The following is a 16,594-nucleotide window of genomic DNA, read 5'->3' on the forward strand; positions in this document are numbered from 1 at the left end:
CTGCAGCTCCAGGCAGGTAGCCTCGCTGTTCCTGACGGGTCGCTGTCGTGAATGGGAGGATGCAGCTCCGGGAAGGTAGCCACTTTCGTCCATCGGTGGCTGCAGCTGCGAGCAGGTAGCCTCGTTGGGCCTGACGGGTTGCTGTCGTTAATGGGAGGCTGCAGCTCCGGGAAGGTAGTCAATTTCGTCCATTGGCGGCTGCAGCTCCGGGCAGGTAGCCTCGTTGGTTCTGATGGATCCCTGTCGTGAATGGGTGGCTGGAGCTCCGATAAGGTAGCCTCGTTGGTCCTGACGGGTCGCTGTCGTGAATGGGAGGCTGCAGCTCCGGGAAGGTAGTCACTTTCGTCCATTAGTGGCTGCAGCTCCGGGCAGGTAGCCTCGTTGGTTCTGATGGGTCCCTGTCGTGAATGGGTGGCTGGAGCTCCGATAAGGTAGCATCGTTGGTCCTGACGGGTTGCTGTCGTTAATGGGAGGCTGCAGCTCCGGGAAGGTGGTCACTTTCGTCCATTGGTGGCTGCAGCTCCGGGCAGGTAGCCTCGTTGGTTCTGATGGGTCCCTGTCGTGAATGGGTGGCTGGAGCTCCGATAAGGTAGCCTGGTTGTGCCTGACAGGTCGCTGTCGTGAACGGGAGGCTGCAGCTCCGGGAAGGTAGACACTTTCGTCCATTGGTGGCTGCAGCTCCGGGCAGGTAGCCTCGTTGGCCCTTACGGGTCCCTGTCGTGAATGGGTGGCTGGAGCTCCGGGAAGGTAGCCAATTTCCTCCATTGGTGGTTGCCGCTCCGGGCAGGTAGCCGCGTTGCTCCTGACTGGTCGCTGTCGTGAATGGGTGGCTGGAGCTCCCGGAAGGTAGCCACTTTCGTCCATTGGTGGCTGCAGCTCGGGACAGGTAACCGCGTTGTTCCTGACGGGTCGCTGTCGTGAATGGGAGGCTGCAGCTCCGTGAAGTTAGCCCCTTTCGTCCATTGGTGGCTGCAGCTCCCTGCAGGTAGCCTCGTTGTTCCTGACGAGTCGCGGTCATGAATGGAAGGCTGGAGCTCAGGGAAGGTAGCAACTTTCGTCCATTGGTGGCTGCAGCTCCGGGCAGGTAGCCTCGTTGTTCCTGACGGGTCGCTCTCGTGAATGGGAGGCTGCAGCTCCGGAAGGTAGCCACTTTCGTCCATTGTTTGCTGCAGCTCCGGGCAGGTAGCCTCGTTGTTCCTGACGGGTCGCTGTCATGAATGGGAGGTTGCAGCTCCGGGAAGGTAGCCACTTTCTTCCATTTTTGGCTGCAGCTCCGGGCAGGTAGCCTCGTTGTTCCTGACGGGTCGCTGTCGTGAATGGGAGGCTGCAGCTCCGGCAAGGTAGCCACTTTCGTCCATTGGTGGCTGCAGCTCCGGGCAGGTAGCCTCGTTGGTCCTGACGGGTCGCTGTCGTGAATGGGAGGCTGCAGCTCCGGGAAGGTAGCCACTTTCTTCTATTGGTGGCTGCAGCTCCGGCAAGGTAGCCACTCTCGTCCATTGGTGGCTGCAGCTCCGGGCAGGTAGCCTCGTTGGTCCTGGCGGGTCGCTGTCGTGAATGGGAGGCTGCAGCTTCGGGAAGGTAGCCACTTTCTTCTATTGGTGGCTGCAGCTCCGGCAAGGTAGCCACTCTCGTCCATTGGAGGCTGCAGCTCCGGGCAGGTAGCCTCGTTGGTCCTGGCGGGTCGCTGTCGTGAATGGGAGGCTGCAGCTTCGGGAAGGTAGCCACTTTCTTCTATTGGTGGCTGCAGCTCCGGCAAGGTAGCCACTCTCGTCCATTGGAGGCTGCAGCTCCGGGCAGGTAGCCTCGTTGTTCCTGACGGGTCGCTGTCGTGAATGGGAGGCTGCAGCTCCGGCAAGGTAGCCACTTTCGTCCATTGGTGGCTGCAGCTCCGGGCAGGTAGCCTCGTTGGTCCTGGCGGGTCGCTGTCGTGAATGGGAGGCTGCAGCTTCGGGAAGGTAGCCACTTTCTTCTATTGGTGGCTGCAGCTCCGGCAAGGTAGCCACTCTCGTCCATTGGTGGCTGCAGCTCCGGGCAGGTAGCCTCGTTGGTCCTGACGGGTCGCTGTCGTGAATGGGAGGCTGCAGCTCCGGCAAGGTAGCCACTTTCGTCCATTGGTGGCTGCAGCTCCGGGCAGGTAGCCTCGTTGGTCCTAGCGGGTCGCTGTCGTGAATGGGAGGCTGCAGCTTCGGGAAGGTAGCCACTTTCTTCTAGTGGTGGCTGCAGCTCCGGCAAGGTAGCCACTCTCGTCCATTGGAGGCTGCAGCTCCGGGCAGGTAGCCTCGTTGTTCCTGACGGGTCGCTGTCGTGAATGGGAGGCTGCAGCTCCGGCAAGGTAGCCACTCTCGTCCATTGGAGGCTGCAGCTCCGGGCAGGTAGCCTCGTTGGTCCTGGCGGGTCGCTGTCGTGAATGGGAGGCTGCAGCTTCGGGAAGGTAGCCACTTTCTTCTATTGGTGGCTGCAGCTCCGGCAAGGTAGCCACTCTCGTCCATTGGAGGCTGCAGCTCCGGGCAGGTAGCCTCGTTGTTCCTGACGGGTCGCTGTCGTGAATGGGAGGCTGCAGCTCCGGCAAGGTAGCCACTTTCGTCCATTGGTGGCTGCAGCTCCGGGCAGGTAGCCTCGTTGGTCCTGGCGGGTCGCTGTCGTGAATGGGAGGCTGCAGCTTCGGGAAGGTAGCCACTTTCTTCTATTGGTGGCTGCAGCTCCGGCAAGGTAGCCACTCTCGTCCATAGGAGGCTGCAGCTCCGGGCAGGTAGCCTCGTTGGTCCTGGCGGGTCGCTGTCGTGAATGGGAGGCTGCAGCTTCGGGAAGGTAGCCACTTTCTTCTATTGGTGGCTGCAGCTCCGGCAAGGTAGCCACTCTCGTCCATTGGAGGCTGCAGCTCCGGGCAGGTAGCCTCGTTGGTCCTGGCGGGTCGCTGTCGTGAATGGGAGGCTGCAGCTTCGGGAAGGTAGCCACTTTCTTCTATTGGTGGCTGCAGCTCCGGCAAGGTAGCCACTCTCGTCCATTGGAGGCTGCAGCTCCGGGCAGGTAGCCTCGTTGGTCCTGGCGGGTCGCTGTCGTGAATGGGAGGCTGCAGCTTCGGGAAGGTAGCCACTTTCTTCTATTGGTGGCTGCAGCTCCGGCAAGGTAGCCACTTTCGTCCATTGGTGGCTGCAGCTCCGGGCAGGTAGCCTCGTTGGTCCTGGCGGGTCGCTGTCGTGAATGGGAGGCTGCAGCTTCGGGAAGGTAGCCACTTTCTTCTATTGGTGGCTGCAGCTCCGGCAAGGTAGCCACTCTCGTCCATTGGAGGCTGCAGCTCCGGGCAGGTAGCCTCGTTGGTCCTGGCGGGTCGCTGTCGTGAATGGGAGGCTGCAGCTTCGGGAAGGTAGCCACTTTCTTCTATTGGTGGCTGCAGCTCCGGCAAGGTAGCCACTCTCGTCCATAGGAGGCTGCAGCTCCGGGCAGGTAGCCTCGTTGTTCCTGACGGGTCGCTGTCGTGAATGGGAGGCTGCAGCTCCGGGAAGGTAGCCACTTTCGGCCATTGGTGGCTGCAGCTCCGGGCAGGTAGCCTCGTTTTTCCGGACGGGTCGCTGTCATGAATGGAAGGCTGCGGCTCCGGGAAGGTAGCCGCTTTCGTCATTGGTGGCTGCAGCTCCAGGCAGGTAGCCTCGCTGTTCCTGACGAGTCGCGGTCATGAATGGAAGGCTGGAGCTCAGGGGAGGTAGCAACTTTCGTCCATTTGTGGCTGCAGCTCCGGGCAGGTAGCCTCGTTGTTCCTGACGGGTCGCTCTCGTGAATGGGAGACTGCAGCTCCGGAAGGTAGCCACTTTCGTCCATTGTTTGCTGCAGCTCCGGGCAGGTAGCCTCGTTGTTCCTGACGGGTCGCTGTCGTGAATGGGAGGTTGCAGCTCCGGGAAGGTAGCCACTTTCTTCCATTTTTGGCTGCAGCTCCGGGCAGGTAGCCTCGTTGTTCCTGACGGGTCGCTGTCGTGAATGGGAGGCTGCAGCTCCGGGAAGGTAGCCACTTTCTTCTATTGGTCGCTGCAGCTCCGGCAAGGTAGCCACTCTCGTCCATTGGTGGCTGCAGCTCCGGGCAGGTAGCCTCGTTGGTCCTGGCGGGTCGCTGTCGTGAATGGGAGGCTCCAGCTTCGGGAAGGTAGCCACTTTCTTCTATTGGTGGCTGCAGCTCCGGCAAGGTAGCCACTCTCGTCCATTGGAGGCTGCAGCTCCGGGCAGGTAGCCTCGTTGGTCCTGGCGGGTCGCTGTCGTGAATGGGAGGCTGCAGCTTCGGGAAGGTAGCCACTTTCTTCTATTGGTGGCTGCAGCTCCGGCAAGGTAGCCACTCTCGTCCATAGGAGGCTGCAGCTCCGGGCAGGTAGCCTCGTTGTTCCTGGCGGGTCGCTGTCGTGAATGGGAGGCTGCAGCTTCGGGAAGGTAGCCACTTTCTTCTATTGGTGGCTGCAGCTCCGGCAAGGTAGCCACTCTCGTCCATTGGAGGCTGCAGCTCCGGGCAGGTAGCCTCGTTGGTCCTGGCGGGTCGCTGTCGTGAATGGGAGGCTGCAGCTTCGGGAAGGTAGCCACTTTCTTCTATTGGTGGCTGCAGCTCCGGCAAGGTAGCCACTCTCGTCCATAGGAGGCTGCAGCTCCGGGCAGGTAGCCTCGTTGGTCCTGGCGGGTCGCTGTCGTGAATGGGAGGCTGCAGCTTCGGGAAGGTAGCCACTTTCTTCTATTGGTGGCTGCAGCTCCGGCAAGGTAGCCACTCTCGTCCATAGGAGGCTGCAGCTCCGGGCAGGTAGCCTCGTTGGTCCTGGCGGGTCGCTGTCGTGAATGGGAGGCTCCAGCTTCGGGAAGGTAGCCACTTTCTTCTATTGGTGGCTGCAGCTCCGGCAAGGTAGCCACTCTCGTCCATTGGAGGCTGCAGCTCCGGGCAGGTAGCCTCGTTGGTCCTGGCGGGTCGCTGTCGTGAATGGGAGGCTGCAGCTTCGGGAAGGTAGCCACTTTCTTCTATTGGTGGCTGCAGCTCCGGCAAGGTAGCCACTCTCGTCCATAGGAGGCTGCAGCTCCGGGCAGGTAGCCTCGTTGGTCCTGGCGGGTCGCTGTCGTGAATGGGAGGCTGCAGCTTCGGGAAGGTAGCCACTTTCTTCTATTGGTGGCTGCAGCTCCGGCAAGGTAGCCACTCTCGTCCATTGGAGGCTGCAGCTCCGGGCAGGTAGCCTCGTTGGTCCTGGCGGGTCGCTGTCGTGAATGGGAGGCTCCAGCTTCGGGAAGGTAGCCACTTTCTTCTATTGGTGGCTGCAGCTCCGGCAAGGTAGCCACTCTCGTCCATTGGAGGCTGCAGCTCCGGGCAGGTAGCCTCGTTGGTCCTGGCGGGTCGCTGTCGTGAATGGGAGGCTGCAGCTTCGGGAAGGTAGCCACTTTCTTCTATTGGTGGCTGCAGCTCCGGCAAGGTAGCCACTCTCGTCCATAGGAGGCTGCAGCTCCGGGCAGGTAGCCTCGTTGTTCCTGGCGGGTCGCTGTCGTGAATGGGAGGCTGCAGCTTCGGGAAGGTAGCCACTTTCTTCTATTGGTGGCTGCAGCTCCGGCAAGGTAGCCACTCTCGTCCATTGGTGGCTGCAGCTCCGGGCAGGTAGCCTCGTTGGTCCTGGCGGGTCGCTGTCGTGAATGGGAGGCTGCAGCTTCGGGAAGGTAGCCACTTTCTTCTATTGGTGGCTGCAGCTCCGGCAAGGTAGCCACTCTCGTCCATAGGAGGCTGCAGCTCCGGGCAGGTAGCCTCGTTGGTCCTGGCGGGTCGCTGTCGTGAATGGGAGGCTGCAGCTTCGGGAAGGTAGCCACTTTCTTCTATTGGTGGCTGCAGCTCCGGCAAGGTAGCCACTCTCGTCCATTGGAGGCTGCAGCTCCGGGCAGGTAGCCTCGTTGGTCCTGGCGGGTCGCTGTCGTGAATGGGAGGCTGCAGCTTCGGGAAGGTAGCCACTTTCTTCTATTGGTGGCTGCAGCTCCGGCAAGGTAGCCACTCTCGTCCATTGGAGGCTGCAGCTCCGGGCAGGTAGCCTCGTTGGTCCTCACGGGTCGCTGTCGTGAATGGGAGGCTGCAGCTCCGGGACCACTTTCTTCTATTGGTGGCTGCAGCTCCGGCAAGGTAGCCACTCTCGTCCATTGGTGGCTGCAGCTCCGGGCAGGTAGCCTCGATGGTCCTGGCGGGTCGCTGTCGTGAATGGGAGGCTGCAGCTTCGGGAAGGTAGCCACTTTCTTCTATTGGTGGCTGCAGCTCCGGCAAGGTAGCCACTCTCGTTCATTGGTGGCTGCAGCTCCGGGCAGGTAGCCTCGTTGTTCCTGACGGGTCGCTGTCGTGAATGGGAGACTGCAGCTCCGGAAGGTAGCCACTTTCGTCCATTGTTTGCTGCAGCTCCGGGCAGGTAGCCTCGTTGTTCCTGACGGGTCGCTGTCGTGAATGGGAGACTGCAGCTCCGGGAAGGTAGCCACTTTCTTCCATTGTTTGCTGCAGCTCCGGGCAGGTAGCCTCGCTGTTCCTGACGAGTCGCTGTCATGAATGGAAGGCTGGAGCTCAGGGGAGGTAGCAACTTTCGTCCATTTGTGGCAGCAGCTCCGGGCAGGTAGCCTCCTTGTTCCTGACGGGTCGCTCTCGTGAATGGGAGACTGCAGCTCCGGAAGGTAGCCACTTTCGTCCATTGTTTGCTGCAGCTCCGGGCAGGTAGCCTCGTTGTTCCTGACGGGTCGCTGTCGTGAATGGGAGGTTGCAGCTCCGGGAAGGTAGCCACTTTCTTCCATTTTTGGCTGCAGCTCCGGGCAGGTAGCCTCGTTGTTCCTGACGGGTCGCTGTCGTGAATGGGAGGCTGCAGCTCCGGGAAGGTAGCCACTTTCTTCTATTGGTCGCTGCAGCTCCGGCAAGGTAGCCACTCTCGTCCATTGGTGGCTGCAGCTCCGGGCAGGTAGCCTCGTTGGTCCTGGCGGGTCGCTGTCGTGAATGGGAGGCTGCAGCTTCGGGAAGGTAGCCACTTTCTTCTATTGGTGGCTGCAGCTCCGACAAGGTAACCACTCTCGTCCATTGGAGGCTGCAGCTCCGGGCAGGTAGCCTCGTTGGTCCTGGCGGGTCGCTGTCGTGAATGGGAGGCTGCAGCTTCGGGAAGGTAGCCACTTTCTTCTATTGGTGGCTGCAGCTCCGGCAAGGTAGCCACTCTCGTCCATTGGAGGCTGCAGCTCCGGGCAGGTAGCCTCGTTGGTCCTCACGGGTCGCTGTCGTGAATGGGAGGCTGCAGCTCCGGGACCACTTTCTTCTATTGGTGGCTGCAGCTCCGGCAAGGTAGCCACTCTCGTCCATTGGTGGCTGCAGCTCCGGGCAGGTAGCCTCGATGGTCCTGGCGGGTCGCTGTCGTGAATGGGAGGCTGCAGCTTCGGGAAGGTAGCCACTTTCTTCTATTGGTGGCTGCAGCTCCGGGAAGGTAGCCACTTTCGTCCATTGGTGGCTGCAGCTCCGGGCAGGTAGCCTCGTTGTTCCTGACGGGTCGCTGTCGTGAATGGGAGACTGCAGCTCCGGAAGGTAGCCACTTTCGTCCATTGTTTGCTGCAGCTCCGGGCAGGTAGCCTCGTTGTTCCTGACGGGTCGCTGTCGTGAATGGGAGGTTGCAGCTCCGGGAAGGTAGCCACTTTCTTCCATTGTTTGCTGCAGCTCCGGGCAGGTAGCCTCGCTGTTCCTGACGAGTCGCTGTCATGAATGGAAGGCTGGAGCTCAGGGGAGGTAGCAACTTTCGTCCATTTGTGGCTGCAGCTCCGGGCAGGTAGCCTCCTTGTTCCTGACGGGTCGCTCTCGTGAATGGGAGACTGCAGCTCCGGAAGGTAGCCACTTTCGTCCATTGTTTGCTGCAGCTCCGGGCAGGTAGCCTCGTTGTTCCTGACGGGTCGCTGTCGTGAATGGGAGGTTGCAGCTCCGGGAAGGTAGCCACTTTCTTCCATTTTTGGCTGCAGCTCCGGGCAGGTAGCCTCGTTGTTCCTGACGGGTCGCTGTCGTGAATGGGAGGCTGCAGCTCCGGGAAGGTAGCCACTTTCTTCTATTGGTGGCTGCAGCTCCGGCAAGGTAGCCACTCTCGTCCATTGGAGGCTGCAGCTCCGGGCAGGTAGCCTCGTTGTTCCTGACGGGTCGCTGTCGTGAATGGGAGGCTGCAGCTCCGGAAGGGTAGCCACTTTCGTCCATTTGTAGCTGCAGCTCCGGGCAAGTAGCCTCGTTATCCCTGACGGGTCCCTTTCGTGAATGGGAGGATGCAGCTCCGGGAAGGTGGCCACTTTTGTCCATTGTAGGCTGCAGCTCCGGGCAGGTAGCCTCGTTGTTCCGGACGGGTAGCTGTCATGAATGGAAGGCTGCGGCTTCAGGAAGGTAGCCGCTTTCGTCATTGGTGGCTGCAGCTCCAGGCAGGTAGCCTCGCTGTTCCTGACGGGTCGCTGTTGTGAATGGGAGGATGCAGCTCCGGGAAGGTAGCCACTTTCGTCCATCGGTGGCTGCAGCTGCGAGCAGGTAGCCTCGTTCGGCCTGACGGGTTGCTGTCGTTAATGGGAAGCTGTAGCTCCGGGAAGGTAGTCACTTTCGTCCATTGGTGGCTGCAGCTCCGGGCAGGTAGCCTCGTTGGTTCTGATGGGTCCCTGTCGTGAATGGGTGGCTGGAGCTCCGATAAGGTAGCCTCGTTGGTCCTGACGGGTCGCTGTCGTGAATGGGAGGCTGCAGCTCCGGGAAGGTAGTCACTTTCGTCCATTGGTGGCGGCAGCTCCAGGCAGGTAGCCTCGCTGTTCCTGACGGGTCGCTGTCGTGAATGGGAGGCGGCAGCTCCGGGAAGGTAGCCACTTTCGTTCATTGGTGGCTGCAGCTCCAGGCAGGTAGCCTCGTTGTTCCGGACGGGTCGCTGTCATGAATGGAAGGCTGCGGCTCCGGGAAGGTAGCCGCTTTCGTCATTGGTGGCTGCAGCTCCAGGCAGGTAGCCTCGCTGTTCCTGACGGGTCGCTGTCGTGAATGGGAGGATACAGCTCCGGGAAGGTAGCCACTTTCGTCCATCGGTGGCTGCAGCTGCGAGCAGGTAGCCTCGTTGGGCCTGACGGGTTGCTGTCGTGAATGGGAGGCTGCATCTCCGGAAAGGTAGCGACGTTCGTCCATTTTTGGCTGCAGCTCCGGGCAGGTAGCCTCGTTGTTCCGGACGGGTCGCTGTCATGAATGGAAGGCTGCGGCTCCGGGAAGGTAGCCGCTTTCGTCATTGGTGGCTGCAGCTCCAGGCAGGTAGAATCGCTGTTCCTGACGGGTCGCTGTCGTGAATGGGAGGATGCAGCTCCGGGAAGGTAGCCACTTTCGTCCATCGGTGGCTGCAGCTGCGAGCAGGTAGCCTCGTTGGGCCTGACGGGTTGCTGTCGTTAATGGGAGGCTGCAGCTCCGGGAAGGTAGTCAATTTCGTCCATTGGTGGCTGCAGCTCCGGGCAGGTAGCCTCGTTGGTTCTGATGGATCCCTGTCGTGAATGGGTGGCTGGAGCTCCGATAAGGTAGCCTCGTTGGTCCTGACGGGTCGCTGTCGTGAATGGGAGGCTGCAGCTCCGGGAAGGTAGTCACTTTCGTCCATTGGTGGCTGCAGCTCCGGGCAGGTAGCCTCGTTGGTTCTGATGGGTCCCTGTCGTGAATGGGTGGCTGGAGCTCCGATAAGGTAGCATCGTTGGTCCTGACGGGTTGCTGTCGTTAATGGGAGGCTGCAGCTCCGGGAAGGTGGTCACTTTCGTCCATTGGTGGCTGCAGCTCCGGGCAGGTAGCCTCGTTGGTTCTGATGGGTCCCTGTCGTGAATGGGTGGCTGGAGCTCCGATAAGGTAGCCTGGTTGTGCCTGACAGGTCGCTGTCGTGAACGGGAGGCTGCAGCTCCGGGAAGGTAGACACTTTCGTCCATTGGTGGCTGCAGCTCCGGGCAGGTAGCCTCGCTGGCCCTTACGGGTCCCTGTCGTGAATGGGTGGCTGGAGCTCCGGGAAGGTAGCCAATTTCCTCCATTGGTGGTTGCAGCTCCGGGCAGGTAGCCGCGTTGCTCCTGACTGGTCGCTGTCGTGAATGGGTGGCTAGAGCTCCCGGAAGGTAGCCACTTTCGTCCATTGGTGGCTGCAGCTCGGGACAGGTAACCGCGTTGTTCCTGACGGGTCGCTGTCGTGAATGGGAGGCTGCAGCTCCGTGAAGTTAGCCCCTTTCGTCCATTGGTGGCTGCAGCTCCCTGCAGGTAGCCTCGTTGTTCCTGACAAGTCGCGGTCATGAATGGAAGGCTGGAGCTCAGGGAAGGTAGCAACTTTCGTCCATTGGTGGCTGCAGCTCCGGGCAGGTAGCCTCGTTGTTCCTGACGGGTCGCTCTCGTGAATGGGAGGCTGCAGCTCCGGAAGGTAGCCACTTTCGTCCATTGTTTGCTGCAGCTCCGGGCAGGTAGCCTCGTTGTTCCTGACGGGTCGCTGTCATGAATGGGAGGTTGCAGCTCCGGGAAGGTAGCCACTTTCTTCCATTTTTGGCTGCAGCTCCGGGCAGGTAGCCTCGTTGTTCCTGACGGGTCGCTGTCGTGAATGGGAGGCTGCAGCTCCGGCAAGGTAGCCACTTTCGTCCATTGGTGGCTGCAGCTCCGGGCAGGTAGCCTCGTTGGTCCTGACGGGTCGCTGTCGTGAATGGGAGGCTGCAGCTCCGGGAAGGTAGCCACTTTCTTCTATTGGTGGCTGCAGCTCCGGCAAGGTAGCCACTCTCGTCCATTGGTGGCTGCAGCTCCGGGCAGGTAGCGTCGTTGGTCCTGGCTGGTCGCTGTCGTGAATGGGAGGCTGCAGCTTCGGGAAGGTAGCCACTTTCTTCTATTGGTGGCTGCAGCTCCGGCAAGGTAGCCACTCTCGTCCATTGGAGGCTGCAGCTCCGGGCAGGTAGCCTCGTTGGTCCTGGCGGGTCGCTGTCGTGAATGGGAGGCTGCAGCTTCGGGAAGGTAGCCACTTTCTTCTATTGGTGGCTGCAGCTCCGGCAAGGTAGCCACTCTCGTCCATTGGAGGCTGCAGCTCCGGGCAGGTAGCCTCGTTGGTCCTGACGGGTCGCTGTCGTGAATGGGAGGCTGCAGCTCCGGGAAGGTAGCCACTTTCTTCTATTGGTGGCTGCAGCTCCGGCAAGGTAGCCACTCTCGTCCATTGGAGGCTGCAGCTCCGGGCAGGTAGCCTCGTTGGTCCTGGCGGGTCGCTGTCGTGAATGGGAGGCTGCAGCTTCGGGAAGGTAGCCACTTTCTTCTATTGGTGGCTGCAGCTCCGGCAAGGTAGCCACTCTCGTCCATTGGAGGCTGCAGCTCCGGGCAGGTAGCGTCGTTGTTCCTGACGGGTCGCTGTCGTGAATGGGAGGCTGCAGCTCCGGGAAGGTAGCCACTTTCGGCCATTGGTGGCTGCAGCTCCGGGCAGGTAGCCTCGTTTTTCCGGACGGGTCGCTGTCATGAATGGAAGGCTGCGGCTCCGGGAAGGTAGCCGCTTTCGTCATTGGTGGCTGCAGCTCCAGGCAGGTAGCCTCGCTGTTCCTGACGAGTCGCGGTCATGAATGGAAGGCTGGAGCTCAGGGAAGGTAGCAACTTTCGTCCATTGGTGGCTGCAGCTCCGGGCAGGTAGCCTCGTTGTTCCTGACGGGTCGCTCTCGTGAATGGGAGACTGCAGCTCCGGAAGGTAGCCACTTTCGTCCATTGTTTGCTGCAGCTCCGGGCAGGTAGCCTCGTTGTTCCTGACGGGTCGCTGTCGTGAATGGGAGGTTGCAGCTCCGGGAAGGTAGCCACTTTCTTCCATTTTTGGCTGCAGCTCCGGGCAGGTAGCCTCGTTGTTCCTGACGGGTCGCTGTCGTGAATGGGAGGCTGCAGCTCCGGCAAGGTAGCCACTTTCGTCCATTGGTGGCTGCAGCTCCGGGCAGGTAGCCTCGTTGGTCCTGACGGGTCGCTGTCGTGAATGGGAGGCTGCAGCTCCGGGAAGGTAGCCACTTTCTTCTATTGGTGGCTGCAGCTCCGGCAAGGTAGCCACTCTCGTCCATTGGTGGCTGCAGCTCCGGGCAGGTAGCCTCGTTGGTCCTGGCGGGTCGCTGTCGTGAATGGGAGGCTGCAGCTTCGGGAAGGTAGCCACTTTCTTCTATTGGTGGCTGCAGCTCCGGCAAGGTAGCCACTCTCGTCCATTGGAGGCTGCAGCTCCGGGCAGGTAGCCTCGTTGGTCCTGGCGGGTCGCTGTCGTAAATGGGAGGCTGCAGCTTCGGGAAGGTAGCCACTTTCTTCTATTGGTGGCTGCAGCTCCGGCAAGGTAGCCACTCTCGTCCATTGGAGGCTGCAGCTCCGGGCAGGTAGCCTCGTTGGTCCTCACGGGTCGCTGTCGTGAATGGGAGGCTGCAGCTCCGGGAAGGTAGCCACTTTCTTCTATTGGTGGCTGCAGCTCCGGCAAGGTAGCCACTCTCGTCCATTGGTGGCTGCAGCTCCGGGCAGGTAGCCTCGATGGTCCTGGCGGGTCGCTGTCGTGAATGGGAGGCTGCAGCTTCGGGAAGGTAGCCACTTTCTTCTATTGGTGGCTGCAGCTCCGGCAAGGTAGCCACTCTCGTTCATTGGAGGCTGCAGCTCCGGGCAGGTAGCCTCGTTGTTCCTGACGGGTCGCTGTCGTGAATGGGAGGCTGCAGCTCCGGGAAGGTAGCCACTTTCGTCCATTGGTGGCTGCAGCTCCGGGCAGGTAGCCTCGTTGTTCCGGACGGGTCGCTGTCATGAATGGAAGGCTGCGGCTCCGGGAAGGTAGCCGCTTTCGTCATTGGTGGCTGCAGCTCCAGGCAGGTAGCCTCGCTGTTCCTGACGAGTCGCGGTCATGAATGGAAGGCTGGAGCTCAGGGAAGGTAGCAACTTTCGTCCATTGGTGGCTGCAGCTCCGGGCAGGTAGCCTCGTTGTTCCTGACGGGTCGCTCTCGTGAATGGGAGGCTGCAGCTCCGGAAGGTAGCCACTTTCGTCCATTGTTTGCTGCAGCTCCGGGCAGGTAGCCTCGTTGTTCCTGACGGGTCGCTGTCGTGAATGGGAGGTTGCAGCTCCGGGAAGGTAGCCACTTTCTTCCATTTTTGGCTGCAGCTCCGGGCAGGTAGCCTCGTTGTTCCTGACGGGTCGCTGTCGTGAATGGGAGGCTGCAGCTCCGGCAAGGTAGCCACTTTCGTCCATTGGTGGCTGCAGCTCCGGGCAGGTAGCCTCGTTGGTCCTGACGGGTCGCTGTCGTGAATGGGAGGCTGTAGCTCCGGGAAGGTAGCCACTTTCTTCTATTGGTGGCTGCAGCTCCGGCAAGGTAGCCACTCTCGTCCATTGGTGGCTGCAGCTCCGGGCAGGTAGCCTCGTTGGTCCTGGCGGGTCGCTGTCGTGAATGGGAGGCTGCAGCTTCGGGAAGGTAGCCACTTTCTTCTATTGGTGGCTGCAGCTCCGGCAAGGTAGCCACTCTCGTCCATTGGAGGCTGCAGCTCCGGGCAGGTAGCCTCGTTGGTCCTGGCGGGTCGCTGTCGTGAAAGGGAGGCTGCAGCTTCGGGAAGGTAGCCACTTTCTTCTATTGGTGGCTGCAGCTCCGGCAAGGTAGCCACTCTCGTCCAGTGGAGGCTGCAGCTCCGGGCAGGTAGCCTCGTTGGTCCTGACGGGTTGCTGTCGTGAATGGGAGGCTGCAGCTCCGGGAAGGTAGCCACTTTCTTCTATTGGTGGCTGCAGCTCTGGCAAGGTAGCCACTCTCGTCCATTGGTGGCTGCAGCTCCGGGCAGGTAGCCTCGTTGGTCCTGGCGGGTCGCTGTCGTGAATGGGAGGCTGCAGCTTCGGGAAGGTAGCCACTTTCTTCTATTGGTGGCTGCAGCTCCGGCAAGGTAGCCACTCTCGTCCATTGGAGGCTGCAGCTCCGGGCAGGTAGCCTCGTTGTTCCTGACGGGTCGCTGTCGTGAATGGGAGGCTGCAGCTAAGGAAGGGTAGCCACTTTCGTCCATTTGTAGCTGCAGCTCCGGGCAAGTAGCCTCGTTATCCCTGACGGGTCCCTTTCGTGAATGGGAGGATGCAGCTCCGGGAAGGTGGCCACTTTTGTTCATTGGTGGCTGCAGCTGCGGGCAGGTAGCCGTATTGTTCCTGACGGGTCGCTGTCGTGAATGGGAGGCTGCAGCTCTGGAAAGGCAGCCACTTTCGTCCATTGTAGGCTGCAGCTCCGGGCAGGTAGCCTCGTTGGTCCTGACGGGTCGCTGTCGTGAATGGGAGGTTGCAGCTCCGGGAATGTAGCCACTTTCGTCCATTGGTGGCTGCAGCTCCGGGCAAGTAGCCTCGTTGTTCCGGACGGGTCGCTGTCATGAATGGAAGGCTGCGGCTCCGGGAAGGTAGCCGCTTTCGTCATTGTGGCTGCAGCTCCAGGCAGGTAGCCTCGCTGTTCCTGACGGGTTGCTGTCGTGAATGGGAGGATGCAGCTCTGGGAAGGTAGCCACTTTCGTCCATCGGTGGCTGCAGCTGCGAGCAGGTAGCCTCGTTGGGCCTGACGGGTTGCTGTCGTTAATGGGAGGCTGCAGCTCCGGGAAGGTAGTCACTTTCGTCCATTGGTGGCTGCAGATCCGGGCAGATAGCCTCGTTGGTTCTGATGGGTCCCTGTCGTGAATGGATGGCTGGAGCTCCGATAAGGTAGCCTCGTTGGTCCTGACGGGTCGCTGTCGTGAATGGGAGGCTGCAGCTCCGGGAAGGTAGTCACTTTCGTCCATTGGTGGCTGCAGCTCCGGGCAGGTAGCCTCGTTGGTTCTGATGGGTCCCTGTCGTGAATGGGTGGCTGGAGCTCCGATAAGGTAGCATCGTTGGTCCTGACGGGTTGCTGTCGTTAATGGGAGGCTGCAGCTCCGGGAAGGTAGTCACTTTCGTCCATTGGTGGCTGCAGCTCCGGGCAGGTAGCCTCGTTGGTTCTGATGGGTCCCTGTCGTGAATGGGTGGCTGGAGCTCCGATAAGGTGGCCTGGTTGTGCCTGACAGGTCGCTGTCGTGAACGGGAGGCTGCAGCTCCGGGAAGGTAGACACTTTCGTCCATTAGAGGCTGCAGCTCCGGGCAAGTAGCCTCGTTGTTCCGGACGGGTCGCTGTCATGAATGGAAGGCTGCGGCTCCGGGAAGGTAGCCGCTTTCGTCCATCGGTGGCTGCAGCTGCGAGCAGGTAGCCTCGTTGGGCCTGACGGGTTGCTGTTGTGAATGGGAGGCTGCATCTCCGGAAAGGTAGCCACTTTCGTCCATTGGTGGCTGCAGCTCCGGGCAGGTAGCCTCGTTGTTCCGGACGGGTCGCTGGAATGAATGGAAGGCTGCGGCTCCGGGAAGGTAGCCGCTTTCGTCATTGGTGGCTGCAGCTCCAGGCAGGTAGCCTCGCTGTTCCTGACGGGTCGCTGTCGTTAATGGGAGGCTGCAGCTCCGGGAAGGTAGTCACTTTCGTCCATTGGTGGCGGCAGCTCCGGGCAGGTAGCCTCGTTGGTTCTGATGGGTCCCTGTCGTGAATGGGTGGCTGGAGCTCCGATACGGTAGCCTGGTTGTGCCTGACAGGTCGCTGTCGTGAACGGGAGGCTGCAGCTCCGGGAAGGTAGACACTTTCGTCCATTGGTGGCTGCAGCTCCGGGCAGGTAGCCTCGTTGGTCCTTACGGGTCCCTGTCGTGAATGGGCGGCTGGAGCTCCGGGAAGGTAGCCAATTTTCTCCATTGGTGGTTGCAGCTCCGGGCAGGTAGCCGTGTTGCTCCTGACTGGTCGCTGTCGTGAATGGGTGGCTGGAGCTCCCGGAAGGTAGCCACTTTCGTCCATTGGTGGCTGCAGCTCGGGGCTGGTAACCGCGTTGTTCCTGACGGGTCGCTGTCGTGAATGGGTGGCTGGAGCTCCGGGAAGGTAGCCACTTTAGTCCATGGATGGCTGCAGCTCCGGGCTGGTAGCCGCCTTGTTCCTGACGGGTCGCTGTCGTGAATGGGTCGCTGGAGCTCCTGGAAGGTAGCCACATTCTTCCATTGGTGGCTGCAGCTCGGGGCAAGTAGCCGCGTTGTTCCTGACCCGTTTGCTCGAAGCTGGTTTACTTTAACCGCGGTTAAAAGTTAACCGCCCTTCCCTACTAGGTACCTAAAAGTACCTAGCCAAGTTTGACGAGGGCTGGATGAGCGATAGCTCCGTGTTTTATTATTGGGGTGGTAGCTGGTGTCACCTCTTGGCTGTAGCGAATATAAGTGGCTTCCGTAGAGAGGCTCCCTAAATGGGGAGACCCAACATTGCGCGATACCGTGTTTTCGCAACACAGCGCGGCACACATTTGAGCTCAAGAAACAAGTTTTATTGCTCGTGGTACAGGTAATCGCTAAGGTAAAACTAAATTAGCCCATGTTTGTGAAATTTCTAAATATTTGGCTGTCTGAAGTGAAGGCAAGCTTCGTTGAAATTTCCTTCCAAGTTCGAAAGTTGACGACGAAGTTCAGTCCTAGAAACGATGAGAAAGAAGTGAGCAGTGAAAGGCGGGCACTACACCGGCAGTATGGTTGGCCAGCATGTAAGGACTGTATATAACACCGTCACAAATTGAAAAACCTGTAATTCGGTTCCAGTAAAACTTCACCTATTAGTAAATTACCTTAAC

Source organism: Ixodes scapularis, unplaced genomic scaffold (genome assembly GCF_016920785.2).
Source record: "Ixodes scapularis isolate PalLabHiFi unplaced genomic scaffold, ASM1692078v2 PGA_scaffold0__279_contigs__length_252992795, whole genome shotgun sequence".
Taxonomy (NCBI): Eukaryota; Metazoa; Arthropoda; class Arachnida; order Ixodida; family Ixodidae; genus Ixodes; species Ixodes scapularis.